Genomic DNA, 16,443 nt, shown 5'->3' with positions numbered 1-16,443 from the left:
TGTTTTTATTTTACTTTTTTAAAATAGATTTTATTTATTTATTTGCCAGAGAATGAGAGAGAGAGAGAGAGAGAATAAGCATGGGGATTGGCAGAAGGAGAGGGAGAAGCAGGCTCCCCGCTGAGCAAGGAGCCCCATGTGGTGCTCCATCCCAGGACCCTGGGATCATGACCCAAGCCAAAGGCAAATGCTTAACCAACTGAGCCACCCAGGCACCTCCCCCGCCCTTTTTTTTTTCCTTTTATAGATTTTATTTATTTATTTGTCAGAGAATGAGAAAGAGAGTGTCCTTCTAATTTAATTGTCCTTTCTAAAATAATTATTTTTCAAATCCTGATTTCTATTGTTCTTTAATATCATTTCCTTAATCTATTCTAGTTTATCTTGAAATATTGGGTTATAGTTTTTACCCACTTTGTGGGCATGGTTTTCTCGTAAACTTTTTTTTTTTTTGTCTCTAAGGACCTGACCCTGCTTCTTATTTTTTCTTACTGATAAGCATTTGATATCGTATTTAAGTGCAGCCCTTTTCGGGGGTTTCTGTGTGTGTGACGTTAGTTTCCCTAACTTTTGGGTAGGAGGATGGTTTCTCTAGCTCCTGGACTCTGGAGCCCACAGTCCTGGAGCATCCACAAATGCGCCCTCCTTTCTGAGGTGCCCCACGCTGCTCTCCCCACCCAACCCTCCATGGTCCTCTCTCCCCAGGGGTAGCTGTTCCGTCTGCTCGATTCCCAGCAATGTCCCCACGTCATGGGGCCTGGTCCTGGGAGGAAGTGTCAATGAGTTCGTTTTGAGAGTTCACAGGGCCACCCTGCCCTGCTCCTCTAGTCCATGCTGCTGAGTCCCCGCCTTCACCCCCGAATGGGGACTTGCACAATCACCTCCCGGGGTGCCCGGGCATCATCAGTGTTGCCAAGAGGGGCTCCGTATCCCGGCTCTGCCAGACGATCTTTGCTTCTGTCCTCTGCCTTCTGCATCTGGGATGCTCCACAACGCAAAGTCAGTGAGGTTTGTCCTTGTTGGCTCAGTTTTGGGGGCAGCAGGGAAGGAAAACAAGGATGACTGAGGACAGACACCAGGCTGCTCCTGCCTTTACCTGCCCTAATTCCTCTAAACACAGCCTTTCAACACAGTATTAACAAGGAAGAACACATTTACTTTCACAGCTAGGGATAACAGACTGACATCTCATTGGCCTCCAGACACAAATTATTTGGCAGAAAGGTACTTTGGAACAGTCAGTGTGCACGAGTGATTGGTTCTCAGGATCCTACATTGTTTGGAGTAAGAGGTATTTAAAAAAAAAACATATTTTAATTGTTTTAAGTAATAAATATCTGTGGTTGTGTTCACACATATTTTCATTAACCAAATTTGCCGGTCCCTCTATCCTACTCATATTTTCAAGGCATGGTTGGTAATCTTCTCTATTGTGTATGTGCTTTTTACTTTAGAAATCTTGACTCCTGCCTTTCTTATTCTTTCTTTCTTTCTTTCTTTCTTTCTTTCTTTCTTTCTTCCTTTTCTTTCATGTGTGTTATTCTTTATTCTGACTTCCTGGGTTGGGTATAGAGATCCTTATTTTTCTGTCCGATGGTACCTATGTGAGGCTATATACAGGGTCTCCCAGATCAGAAGTGGAAATTCTCCAAGCTTACAGAAATTATCAATTAAAAGTTTAATTGTTTAAATATTGCACACTTGGGGCGCCTGGGTGGTTCAGTCATTAAGCATCTGCCTGCAGCTCAGGTCATGATCCCAGGGTCCTGGGATTGAATCCTGCATCAGGCTCCCTGCTCAGGGAGAAGCCTGCTTCTCTCTCTCCCACTCCCCCTGCTTGTGTTCCTTCTCTTACTGTCTCTCTGTCAAATAAATGAAAATCTTTAAATAAATAAATACATACATAAAATAAATTTTTAAAAAGTATCAAGACATGAAAAAAGGGGGAAAAACATGGAATAAACTTATATACATATTATTAAGTGGAAAAAAAACAATCTGAAAAGGCTACATATGTTATGATTCCAACCCTATGACGTTCTGGAAAAGACAAAATTATGGAGATAGTAAAGAGATCAGTATTGACTGGGGTGAGGTGGGTGTGGGGTGGAGTGGGGAGGGGTCAACGGGTAGAGCATAGAGGATTTTCCACGCATGAAAACAGTTTATGATGCTGTCATGATGGAAACAAGTCATGATACATTTGTCCAAATCCATAGAATGTAAAAACCAAGAGGGAACCCTAAGGTCAATGAAGGAGTCTGGATGATTAACAGTGTGTCAATTGTAACTAATGCACCACTCCAGTGGGGGGCGTGGATAATGAGGGAGCATGAGCCTATGTGGGGGCAGCGAGTATATGGGAATGCTATTGGGTGTACTTTCTATTTGAGTCACGAAGCAGTGTTCATCCTGAGTTACAGCAACTGCTTCCGCTGCCCCTTGTCATAGAATTATTCGGACCTCTGAAGTTGGCCACCTGTGCCGCTGGGGCTCTTCCTCTTGGGGGCTAATTATGCAGATGATGGGAGGGGTCAACTCCGCAGTAGGCGGAGCCGCTACGTGAGGGTGAGGTTAGCCCCTGCACAGCCCCGCCCCAGGAGCAAGTGCAGACCCAATGCTGGGGCCCCTGATGCTGGCATGCTGACGGAGGGCCATCGCTATATGCGTATGTGTCGCTAGAACTCAGTGGCGCCCACAGGATGGAACTGTTTTGCAGGTCTAAAGCAATGCCTCAAGAATCATCTTTAGGGTAAGGGAAACTGGCAGATTTAGGGAAAACTTTTAACTGGTTGCAGGGAGACTTTCTCCAAATTCTTTAACTTTATTTCCACAAATCCACTTTTCTCATTCTCATTTTTCAGGCAGTACGGGTTAGTAACACCAGCCAGGAGGACATAAGGCGATGCATGGGGGACACGGCTCCCCGGCCCCAGGAAGGGGCACAGCCCTAAGCCAAGCACCCGCAAGTCAGGCCTCCCCACCCCCATCCCTGTTCCCCCGCCCCCGCCCTGGCTACAGCGCCCCTGTACCCAAGGGTTTAGGACTCTGGACAAGTTCTCATCATCTTGGGGGATGTCAGACGAAGATTTAGAGCTAAAACAAAACATGAGTTTAAAACCTTTTGCGGAAGGAAGGAACTGAAGCTAAATGCCCCAGGTAACATCGTAGGAGGAATGGAAGCTGCCGATGGTATTTAAGGAGCTCCAGGCCCCTGTTTCCTTGCCCTCTGTCCCCCACTGGGGTCTGGCAGACTGCTTTGGAAAGGACACCTTCACTCACAGTTTCCGTCACCAACTCATGGCCCACGGGAGAGCGGTGTGGCCAGGGGCCACTAGGGAGCAGGAGACAGAGGTGATGGTGCAGAAGGAGAAGCCAAAGGTGTGGATGAGTCCTAGGCCAGGCGACTGGCACTGACATACAGGAGCAGGAGTTCTGGAAAGATCCAGAGGTATTCATTCTGGGAAAGTGCTCTAGCCCAGCTTGGCAGTGTGGCGGCTTGATTTCAGTGAGTTCGTCAGGCTCTGTGGCTGGAGCCCAGCCTTGTGCCAGCAAGTGCACTGATGCTGGAAGAGCTTTCAGTCACTGTATTACAACAGCGAGTCATGTCATGTATAGAGAGGCCCGGGGCGGGGGGAGGTGGGTGGGTGTGGAGGAGAAGCTGCCTAGTCTATTCCCCATCTCCTTGGGCTTGGTGCAGGGGTGCGGTCTCTGACCCATGTACCTGCCAGGTGGTCTGTCTCCTTCCCAGTTGAGCTAAGTATTTTTTAACTGACACACAGTTGACACAGAATGTTACGTCAGTTTCTGGCATAGGGCGGATTCCAAAAGTCTGTATCTTATGGAGTGCTCACCCCATGTGTAGCTACCTGTCACTGTACAACACTATTATGATATCATTGACTGTATTCCCTACGCGGCCTTTCATTCCTGTGACTTAATCCATAACTGGAAGCCTGTACCTCCCACCGCCCTTCACCTTTCCCAACCCCCACCCCCTCCTTTCTGACAACCATCAATCTATCAGTCTGTTCTCTGTATTTATGGCTTTGTTTCTGCTTTTTGTCTGTTTTGTTTTTTACATTCCACATATAAGTGAAATCATATGGCATTTGTCTTTCTTTCTTTGACTTATTTTACTTAGCATAATTCCCTCTAGGTCCAACGATGTTGTCACAAATGGTGAGATCTCGATTTTTTTTTTTAGTAATATTCCATTGTATGTATATCACGTTTTCTTTATCTACTCATTTATAGATAAAGCCATGGGCTGCTCCCATTATTTCGGCTATTGTAAATAATGCTGCAGTGAATACATTAGGTTGCATTTCAAACTAGTGTTTTCACTTTCTTTGGGTAAATATCTAGTATTCCTGGATCATAGGATAGTTCTATTTCTACTTTTTTTTTAAGATTTTATTTATTTATTTGACAGACAGAGATCACAAGTAGGCAGAGAGGCAGGCAGAGAGAGAGGAGGAAGCAGGCTCCCTGCTGAGCAGAGAGCCCGATGTGGGGTTCGATCCCAGGACCCTGGGATCATGACCTGAGCCGAAGGCAGAGGCTTTAACCCACTGAGCCACCCAAGTGCCCCTATTTCTACCTTTTTAAAGGACCCCCACGCTCTTTGCCACAGGGGCTACACCAGTTTGCATTCCCATCAACAGGGTTCCTTTTTCCCCATATCCTTAACAACACTTGTTATTTCTTCTTTTTAATTCTAGTCGTCCTGACAGGTGTGAGGCAAGATCTCAATGTGGGTTTGATTTGCATTTCCCTGATGATTAGAAATGTTGAGAATCTCTTCATGGGTTTGTTGGTCATCTGAATGTCTTCTTTGGGAAAATGTGTACTCAGGCCCTCTGCCCACTTTTTAATCAGATTATTTGTTGGTTTTGTGTGTGTGTGTGTGTGTCGAGTTGTAATAAGTTACTTATATAGGGACGCCTGGGTGGCTCAGTTGGTTAAGCGGCTGCCTTCGGCTCAGGTCATGATCCCAGCGTCCTGGGATCGAGTCCCACATCGGGCTCCTTGCTTGGCGGGGAGCCTGCTTCTCCCTCTGCCTCTGCCTGCCACTCTGTCTGCCTGTGCTCGCTCGCTCTATCTCTCTAACAAATAAATAAATTAAAAAAAAATAAGTTACTTATATACAGTTGGGTTATATTTTTAAAAGATGTCTTTCCATTACTCAAGAGGTATTGGGCTCTAGGCTTATGGACGTCATTGTTGTCTTGGGTAAGAGGCTACCAACCAGTCTCTAGACGGAACTGAGAGGCGATCACGGGAGTTCAGAACAGCCCAGGAGTATCTGGGTCACAGAAGGAATGCCAAGAGCCTGACTCTTAGTGGAGGAGAACTATGCACGCTCTTCTTCATAAGGGACCCAAACCCAGGCTCATAGACAGGACAAGCCATCATCCAACAGGAAGAGAACTGCACCCACAGATTCCCATGCACCCTGATCCTAGGACCTGAGATATGAAGTCACCCTTTAAAAAGTACTTAAAATCAGTGCTAAAAGCCTCCTTCCGGTCCATTTTCTTCTGAAGATTCTTCCAAGCTGGTGTCACAGATGATGAATGTCACCCATGCCCACAGATGGAACCGCCCACCATGCAGACAGTTCTAGATGTCTAGTCTGACTTCTTCGCTGTCTGTTCTGCTTCTCCCAACTGCTCAGAGGGATTCTACATTCATAACCCCTTGGCAACTCAAATTCAATATGATCAAAACCAAAATCATGATTTTCATCTCAGCTCTCTATCCTCCCTGCCTTAAATCTGTTAAGAATAGTCACTCTTGCCGGGACCTCAAAGAGTCTGAGACTCACGCAGGCCAGGGAGTCCAGCAGATGTCTCTCTGGTCCAGTCCCTAAACCTCTGCTCTTCTCATCCTGCGGCTCTGCCCTCGCCCTTCTCATTGCTTACCCCAACAACCCCTTGGGGGCTTGCAGGCTTCCACTCTCCAACCATCCTCTCTAGTCTAGGGGTTTCCAAATCTTTCTCACGATCAGAATCAATAGACAGCTTTAGAAACCTATAGATTTCTGAAGCCTATAAGACTCCTCTATCAGATCATATAGATCTAGGGCCCAGAAATAACCTTCTTTAACCTGTACCCCGCTGATTCTGAACTATTGGTCATGGATCTGTGTTTAAGGACAGTACATCTAATCCACTAGCTGATCATTAGAATCATTTTTTGCTCTTTTTTTTTAAAGGTTTTATTTATGTATTTAACAGAGAGATCACCAGTAGGCAGAGAGGCAGGCAGAAAGAGAGGTTTGGGAAGCAGGCTCCCTGCTCAGCAGAAAGCCCGATGTGGGGCTCGATCCCAGGACCCTGAGATCATGACCTGAGCTAAAGACAGAGGCTTAACCCACTGAGCACCCAAGCACCCCTCATCTCTTACTCTTGTTAAAAAATACAAATTTTAGACTCCCTATGACTCTGACTTAGGACACCAGGCTCTACACATCTTTATGCATTTAAATGCTTTCAGATGATTTCAACAATGGCCAGGTTTGAAGACCCTCCCTTCCCATCTTGCCCTGGAGGGGATCCTGGCCAGATGACTCTAGATCTAATGTATCATGATAACATATAGAAGCTTCACAATAAATGCGGGCTCTGCCATCCTTCCAGCCAAGCTGGCCCCAAAGTTTTGCCCTCACCACCCCTGTGAAAAGAATGTCTAAAGCAACCGAAGAACTAGAACTCCAGAGATGGAAGGTAGGGGTCTGTTTCCTTTCATTCACTTCCTGATCAGTCACACTTGCTCAGGTGTTAGTCAAATGCCCATTGGAAAAACTAGGTCAAGTTTACTGAGAAGAGTGGAGAATTTTTGCAGCCTTATAAAAATGACGGCTGACAAGGGAAGTCTCCAGACCTGCAACCAAGTAGGCAATAATTGGAAAAGTCTGGTCAGCCTCATTAATAAATGATAATCCAGAAGGTATAATCAGTGGCCCCAAGTTCAGCCTCAAAGACAACTTGAAGAGGTTGCAAGTCTCCCACTCAGAATGGGTTCAGTAACACTAAGAAGGCTCTCACATTTCACATAAAATCATTCTCCTCCGACTGGATTATACCAGAGATGATTTTGAAAAGAAAACAAAAATTTTTCAACACTTAGCGAGAGCGAATTCCTACACGCAAGCAGCACCAGGGAAGCGAATACCTTAATATTGCCTTAAAATTATGCCAAGGGTTGGATCATCTCAGAGAGTCCCTTTTGATATACGGAGAGCTGATGAGTAGAAAATATAAGGGGGTGAGAGTGGAAAAGGCTGGAGTCCCCAGGGAAGGACATCACCTCGAGGAATACCCAGAGCACTTGGACCCACCTTGACCTGTCTACACAATGGCACATTCCATCAAATATACAAAACTTAAGGACCACAATGGCTTTTTAGCAAGTGTAAAACAAAATCATAAGGACACACACTTCTGAGTGTGGAAATATAGCTTCTTAAAATCTGGCTAAATAAAATTAGTTTGCATCTACTCGCTGTTTTTCATAAGGCATTCATCTTTTTATATTTTTGGTACAATCTCAATTGCAGCCAAGTTCTCTCTGGGAAAATTTTACGTCCCTGAATGTTGTTCCATCTCCATGCAGGAAGGCTTCGTGCAAAAACAGAGATGGATTGAGCTGTGGAAAGTTCTGGGGTAACCTTCCTGGATTCCTGGTGCCTCTGGCTAGCTGACGGCCCAGCTGGGTTGCTCTGTGCAGCCTACCCTCCCCGCCCTGGTGCAGAGGAGCTGCCCAGAGCTTGACCTCTGAGGCTGCTGACACATATGCAGAGTGCTCCGTGGGCCAGACCATCCTAAAACACTAATGACACATTAGGGAACGGCCCAGCAATAGCAGTAAATTATGAATGATGCTGCTTCGTGGCACCCAGACCGAAGTAAGGCAGTGAAATATTAATGAACCTTGCAGATGGCTGCATTGCACACAGTTCAGTACTGCTCTGAGCCTGCGGTGGTCCATAACAAGCCAAGCAGCTTTTGTCCTGCATTGCCCTTGGGACAAGGGACTGAGAAAACATAAACAAACAAACAAACAAAAACAACAGCAACAAAACAAAGCAACAACAAAAAAACCCCCAGAAAACACAATAATGCCTGAAGACAGAAAAAAAACCATTTGACATAAGTCAGTAAATGAAAAGCACAGCCTGTCTGCCGAATGGAGAACAGGAACCCTTGCAAAGAGCAGTCACCTAAGGAGCCTAATCAGGCCACCAGGCCACCTCCCCTCACTGGGGTCAGGCAGGCCCCAAAGAAACTCCAAAGCAGGACTGGGCCGAAAGCTTCCCCAAGGAGGAGGTATAAACATGAATCATCAGACTGGGGACTGATGTAAGGGACCCCTCCTGAGAATAACCTAGAAGATGTGCTCTAGCAAAGGGAATACATATTTCAGGAAGAAATTAGAAGGAAGAAGGTTTCCACGCTAGGAAAATGTCTTCGCTAAACAGCTCGTATTCCTTTCTCCCTCTTGGCCCTGGTGCCGCTGAGCTTCACTGTGTGTGAGGTGCTAACAAGGTACAGGGAAATGAAAGACCAGGAAGACGCTGTTCAGTTTGGCAGAATGGCAAGAAGCAGCATGAACAGCTACTTTCTAGTACAAATATTGGCACCACAGAGAGCCACCAAAACAGCTTCTGGGGAGAATGCGTCTTTGATGATTGCTTTAGCCTCAAAGGTTGGCTTGTGTTTTCTGAGAGCAGCACAGGCCAAGAAAAGAGCCCAGACTTTGAGGTTCTGGTGTGGGATCCATGGACTCGGGAGGAAATCAGGAATAACAATGGCAATGACCTTAAAAGGGTATGGTTGGGAGAAAATGAAATCATGTACACCTCCTACAAGTAACTACTAGTGCCAAGTCCTGTCAATGAGTGAAGATGGCCAAATGTAGGAAAATTATGTACCTTCTCGATCAATCTATATTTATATCATTTTGATAGAAATAAGGATATAGAGCAAAAGGACAAGCAATAAGTTCAACTTAATCATATCCCATTCAAAATATATAAACATATATATACATATGCATATATATACGTATATATATATATACACACAAAATATATATAAACATAAAAAAAAAATGCAAGGAGAAGTTGACAAAACCAACATCCCAGCCATAGTGGAAGATTATGATACAGCTCCGGTAGAATCTTACAGATCAGGTTGAATAAAAATAAGATTTGAACAACTCAGCTCAGAAGTTTGATGTGTCTGTTATTTATGGAATGCAGCCTCTATAGATAGAGAATACATACACTCTCCAAGGATCCCTGGGACACTTACAGAAGTTGAATAGGTGGGGGGAAAAGTATCCACAAATTTCTAGCAAATGTTATTATACTGTGTTGTTCAACCAATACAGGTCTCCCCTCTTTGAGGCACATGGTGGGATCACATTTCCTGTCTCCAACCTCTTGTGAATGGGTATGACTGTGGGATGAGTTCTGGTCAATGAGTTGTGAGCGGAAATGAAATGGGTCACTTCTGGCCTAGAGCATTCGATTGCCCAAGAGAACTTTCAGAGCGTTCTTTCTTCCTCTCTCTCCTGACCTTGACATAACAACTGCCAACATTTGAAACGGTGGATATTCCATCAACCTGAGTGTCTAAGTCATCACAATGAGCAGATCCTACCCACCAAACTTTGATGGTCAGATAGTGTAGGTGAGATAAACATTTTGTTGTTTTAAGAAACAGGGATTTGGGTGTTATTTATTATGGCAGTATGATCTAGGCTATCTTGGGTAACATCTTCTTAAACCAGTACAAAGTTAAATTGTTTTTTCTAAATTACATTTTAAGTAGCTAAACAAAAATAATTCTTAGATTATGGCCAGAAATAATAAGTTCCTAAATAGATCATGAATTTTGAAAATGAAATTCAAAAAATTTAAACTCATCAAAATAGATAATAAAAGAAATCATAAATAAAAAATGTTAAGAGAGTACAAACAAACAAACAAACACCTGATTGTCTACTTAGGGAACCCAAGAGAGCCTACACACAACCAATAAAACTAGTAGGAGACCCTAACAGAGCTATTGAATAATAGATTGACCTACAAAAATCAACAGTGTTGCTATCAAGCAGAAATAACCAAACACAAAATGTACAAGGAAAAAAAAAGGACAACATTCATAACATGCAGAGGGGGAAAACCTTTAAAATACCTAGTATAAAGTTTCTAAGAAAAAAATTTTAAATTTACTTGACTAACAGAGGTTCATCATGTTTATAGATGTACAATCTCAAAATCATAAATGTTGGATCCACGGTCAAAGGAGCGAGACTGATACAAAGCGAAGGTCAAGCAAAGCTTTATTTCACTCCAAGCATTGAGAATCAAACTGACCAGCCAGGGCCATCTCTTACAAAGAGGCGACCCTTCCCAGTCTCACAGACTAACTTTCATAGAGCAAAGCCCATGTGGTTGAGCCTGGCCACACACAGGTGGCCAATTGAATTACAATTCACCCTATAGTAGCTATTTGAACTAGCCTATCACTCTGGTCAGAATTGGCGCCCAAAAGGCAGGGCCCACATTCTTGGGTGGTTAGGGAGGTGCTTTCCTGATTGGATGTCTCCACCTGGCTTGACTCATCCTTGTATTCTGGGCTCTATTAACTCCCCCTGACCTGACACGTCCTGGTATATGGGCTCTGTTATCAGGAGCTGGTCAGTCATATTTTACTGGTTTCCCAGACTTGTTTCTAAGTAAGTTCCTGGGTGGGGGGGGCAGGGTCAATCTAAGTTTACTGCATAAACAACAAAATGGCTCGCTCTGGCTAAGTAGGTCCTTACAATAAACATGTCAATTCTTACAAAATCAATGCTAGTTTTTAAATTACCAAGGGTCAACAACAGACATGTGAAGGTAGAATTTTTTAATGAGTGAATCTGAAGATAGATTAAGTAGAAAATATCTAATCCTGGGGTTCCTGGGTGGCTCAGTTGTTAATCATCTGCCTTTGGCTCAGGTCATGATCCCAGGGTCCTGGGATCAAAGCCCATGTCAGGCTCCCTGCTTAGCAGGAAGCCTGCTTCTCTCTCTCCCCCTCCCGCTGCTTGTATTCCCTCTCTCTGTGTCTTTCTCTGTCAAATAAATAAATAAAATCTTAAAAAAAAAAGAAAAGAAAATATCTAATCCAAAGGAAAGAGAGGGAAAAAAGGTGAAAGAAAGATGGAGAAAACACCAAAATCTGTGAACAAACCTCCAACAACCTATCTAGTTCCAGAATAAAGGAAAGAGATAAACATTTTGAAGAAATAATGGCTGAAAGCTTACCAAATGTGATGAAAACCATTAGCTTACAGATCCAAGAAGATCCAACAATCAGAATTTAGGATAAACATAAAGAAAACCACACCTAAATTATAATGAAATTTCTAGAGCTGAAAAGAAAAAAGAAAATCATCTAAAAAACCAGTAAAGAAAAAAAAAAAGGAAAAAGACAACATACACATAGTCGATGTTGTATCAGGAACAATAGACGCTAATCACTTCTTGGCCTTTTGGCTAAGATCAAGTGTAGAAACAATAGAGTTCAACAAAACGTCTGTTTGGAATGACTATTCAAATTGATTAAAAAAGAAAACTGTTAAACAACAATTTTACGTGAAATAAAACTATCCATCAAAAATGAAGACAAAACCATTTTCAGATAAATAAAGAGAATTTATTGTAGGCAGGCCACAGGACGGAAGGAAGGAAGCAAGCAAGGAAGGAAGGGAGGAGGGAGGGAGGGACTCAAAATAAAACTTTTAAAAAACAGAATGAATGGCCCTGTGACAATTAAGAAAATAGAATTCATAATTAGAAACTTTCTCACAAAGAAAACTCCAGGTTAGGCACATACACTGATCAATTCTGGCAAAAAATTTTATACTTCTATAAATATACATATATTCAATAAATATAAATTTTAATTGGGTATTTCAATACTCTCTCAGCAACCAGCAGAATAAATAAGGGAAAAAACCCATCTGTAAGGACATGGAAGATCTGAACAACACTCCCCACCAATTTAACCTAATCAACATGTAGAGAACACTTCACCCAATGACAAAAAACAGCTACTTTCCAGTGGAACGTTCACCAAGATGGACCATACATTGAGTCATAAAACAAGACTGACGCCAGGATCATGACCCGAGCTGAAGGCACACACCCAACTAACTGAGCCAGTCAATACACGGAAATTCTTAACAAAATATTTGCAAATAGAATCAGCAGTATGCTAAAAGGAAAAAAACAAAATCCACGATGACGGAGTGGGTTCTCTCCTGCGCAGGGGTCGGGAGCTGGCCACACACGGAGCTGGGGAAGGAGCGCCAGCATGCTGGGAGAGGGCGGGCGTGTTGGGTGTGAAACTGACTGTTAAAACACACGGTGAGCCCAGCGGATACAGGAGGGGCTCACAGAGAAAGTGCAGGCCTTCTGCACTGAACTTCCTGAACTTTCTAGGGTTTTCTCCAGGGAAGATAAAACCTAACTGAAGCCAGTTTACTGGCAGTCAAGGAAAGCGGATGGCAAGCTTTTTGCTCTGTTGCGTTTCTCATGGCACCTTGCATGTCGCAGGTACGGACAGGTATGGAAGCCTAATAAGCCATGCTGGTTGTTCCTGCCACCTCAGAAGTTCATTACTGAGAACGGAGTGGCTGCTGGATGGACACCAAGCTGGGGGTCACAGTGCTATGAGAAGGGAGAGGCGATGAAGATCCAGAGACCTGGCGGGGAGAGAGGGCTGGGAAGCTGGCTGGAGAAACAAGCATCAGAATGTTCTTGCTGCCGGAGAAAGGAGAACACAGTAACTGATGAGGGGTGGGAAAGCCTGGTAGTCAGACACTAGAGGAAAAGGATTTCATTTGCAATATTTCCTCAATGCTAAGTCTAGAAACGTTAGGATATAAGGAGGGCTAGCCTCATTCAATCAGTGGGAAGACCCTACAAGAAGAGCAAATGAGCCCCAAAGCAGAGGGAAGTCAGTGGGTGGCCGGCCACGGCACCCTGACCTTCAGCTGCCCCCTTTCCTCACTGTCTGTTCTGGTAGGTCACACCTGCCCAGCCTGCCCCATGATGCTGTGAACTGACCCCATCCAGTCCATCTCAGGCTGTCTCCCAGGGGCGCTGCTTCTCCGCCTGAAGGTGGCCTGCCTCCCCAGTGCTTCTCCTACAGCACCACGTACAGATGTCTGTCCTGCCAGGCGGGGACATCTACAGAGAATCTGAGCACGGTTGGGACAGCAGACATGTGACTGCTTACGTCCACAGGGTCTGAGGGAAAGTTTCACAGAACTCAACCTTTCTCAGGTCCCCGCTTGTCCCTTCTCCTCAATATAACTTCTTCTTCAAGTATCCACCATTTGTACCTCTACGGGCTTTTGAGAACACACACACACACACACACACACACACTCCCAAAGACAAACATTAATTCCCTGAGGCATTACAGTTGAAACTCAGAAAAAGGGAAACATCCTAATTGCTTCGTAAATTACGGACTTATTTCAGGTGCCCTGAAATAGGCATGAATATGCATTGTAAGGTTAGTGGCTCTTCTTCATCCCCCACTTCCGGTCGACTTTCAGATCATGTGCCCTCTTACCTGATAGGAATAAAATGAGCCACATGCCTCGTATGGGCTATTTCCCTAGCTGTCACAAGACTGGCCAACGACGTTGGAATCACCACGACGAAAGCCTGATTGAGGGTGTAGACATGGGTCTACAAAGGCTCTCTCAGGGGCCGTCATGTCTGGGAGCCTGTGGAGAAAGGGAATTCCATCTCTTTATTGGACCTGTTCTGTACTAGACACTCTGTTCAGAGAGTCAGTTTTCTTATTCCCGCACTTAAGAAAAGTGGTTACCGTGACATAATTAACATTCTCTTGCTATTGGAGCCTGAGCTCCTTGTAGTACCATAGGCACATGCCCAAATGGTTCTAGGAGCCCCATGAAGGGGGCTTTATGCCCTTGTGAATCAGTTCTCTGTGAGTTCCCTTGGCCTCCAAGCACGTCCTCTCCTCCGTGGGGCAGTCTGCAAAGCCCTGGAGTGGCCAGCATTGCTTGGAGCCCTTGAAGCCCACATGGCCCACAGTTTCTGGGTGGATACCCTTTTGGCCTGAGGAGTCCTCCTTTGTCATGTCTGAACCACTGACGTGCTATCTTGAGACCCAGTGTCAACAGACACAGAAACCACAGAGCAGACTTCTCACTCCTTTCTGTTGGCTGGTTGGCTTGGGTCTCTCTTCTCCCTAGGACTCAGATACAGAGCCGCCCTCCATCTTTGACAGAGCCGACCAAGCCCCTGTCAGGAAAGCCCGTCTGCAGGTAACTGCTAGAAACCACGGAGTCAAGTACAAAGAAGAGGAAGAGGAGGAAAGGAAGGAGAGGAAAAGAAGAACAAAATAGCCCAGAGACAATGGGAAGAGAATGAAAGCAGGTTGGCTCTTGGAAGCATGGAAAGGCTATGGGTGAGCTCTGGTTTTAATGACTCCTAGCCTGACATCAGAGCACAGGCAGAGGTACACAGGGACTACTGAGCTACCTCACATCGGGCTTTCTGGTCTGAAGAAGTGGAGGACAGAGTTCAGAGTCCTGGGGTGGGGTGGGGAGAGGAAGTGAGGGAGATGGTCCTGGAGAGGAGAGATTCAGAAAATCAAATTCTCTGGCCACTCTGAATTAAGCTTGGGCAGAGAGGTGGCAAGCTGCCCAGTTAAAATGCAAAGAACTGGGGGTGCCTCGGTGGCTCAGTAGGTTAAGTGTCTGCCTTCGGCTCAGGTCAGGATCCTGGGGTCCCGAGATCTAGCCCCGAGTCCATGTCCGGCCTCCCTCCTCTGTGGGGAGCCTGCTTTGCCCCGCCCCCTGCTCATGCACTCTCACTCTCTCTCCCAAATAAATCTAAAAAAATAATAAAAATAACTTTAAAAAAGAAAGGAACTAAACTGAGATAGAATTCCTTTGTTCAAGAGACAGAATTTGATGTCTGCAACTAACCAAGTCAAATTTTTTTAAGATTTATTTATTTATTTGACAGAGATCACAAGTAAGCAGAGAGGGAGGCAGAGAGAGAAGGGGGGAAGCAGGCTCCCTGCTGAGGAGAGAGCCCGATGTGGGGCTCGATCCCAGGACCCTGGGATCATGACCTGAGCTGAAGGCAGAAGCTTAACCCACTGAGCCACCCAGGCGCCCCCAACCAAGTTAATTTTGGTAAAACAGAATATCACACGTGCTCATCAGAAGAAGATTCCTGAACCTAAAGTCTCTACAGCTGAGCATTCACAATGATCAGGGCACAAACTACAGTCAGCTGACATCTAAAGAAACTAGGAAGTGTGACACATTCTCAAGAGAAAAGACAAACAATGGAGACCGCTCGGATATGACCTGGATGTCAAAATTAGCAGACAAGGATTTTAAAGCCATTACGACAACTCTGTTCGATGAATGACAACCTCTTAATAAATAAAGAGATAGCAATTCTTTGTAGAGGATTAGAAAATACAGAGATCCGAGTGGTTGTTCTGAACTCACAAGTAGCATACCTAAAATGAAAATATTTATCAGCTTAAAAGGAAATGACAGATGAAGCAGCCAGTGAACTTGAAAGATTAGTAGAAATTATTTAATCTGCAGATGAGAGAAAATGAATATGCAGATACCTTGGCAATTAAGATAAAATGGACAAATTCCTTGAAAAATAAAACTTAGCAAAACTGGCACAGAATGAAAGAGAAAATTTGGAAACCAGATGTATGCTAAAGAAAGTGAGTTTTTTTAATAACATTTTTTCCACAGAAGAAGCTCCAGGCACAGATGATTTTGACTGGGTAATTTATCAAACATTCAAGGAAGAAATAACACTAATCTTACACAAACTCTTTGAGAAAGTAGAGAAAGAAGTGAAACTTCTTATTTTATGAGGCAAGTATAACCCTATGATCAAAATACAACAAAATATCTCTAGAAAAGAAAAATGCAGAACAATATCCTCATGAAATAGATATAAAATTTCTCAAGAAAATATTACCAAATTGAATCAAGTAATATATTAAAAGGATAATACATTAAAGCCAAATAAGGTTTATTCCAGGATCGCAGAGTTGAAATTACATTCAAAGATCAATTGTTGTAATCCAATAATTTAAAAAAATTAAGGAGAAAAACAATATCACTACTTCGGTAGATGTAGTCAAGGTTTTTACCAGGGTGATAAAAACTCTTGGCAAAGTAGGAATAAAAGGAAATTGTCTTGGTGTGATGAAGAACATTTAGGAAAAATGTATAGCACTGAATTATAAACAATTGAGTGTTTTCTACCTACAGTTGGAAACAACGTATAGATGCCTTCTCTGCATTTCTATTCGACACCATACCAGAGATATAAACAAAGCAGTAAGAGAAGAA

This window comes from Martes martes, assembly GCF_963455335.1.
Source record: "Martes martes genome assembly, chromosome: 13".
Classification (NCBI taxonomy): Eukaryota; Metazoa; Chordata; class Mammalia; order Carnivora; family Mustelidae; genus Martes; species Martes martes.
Note: the sequence above shows the minus strand (reverse complement) of the source record.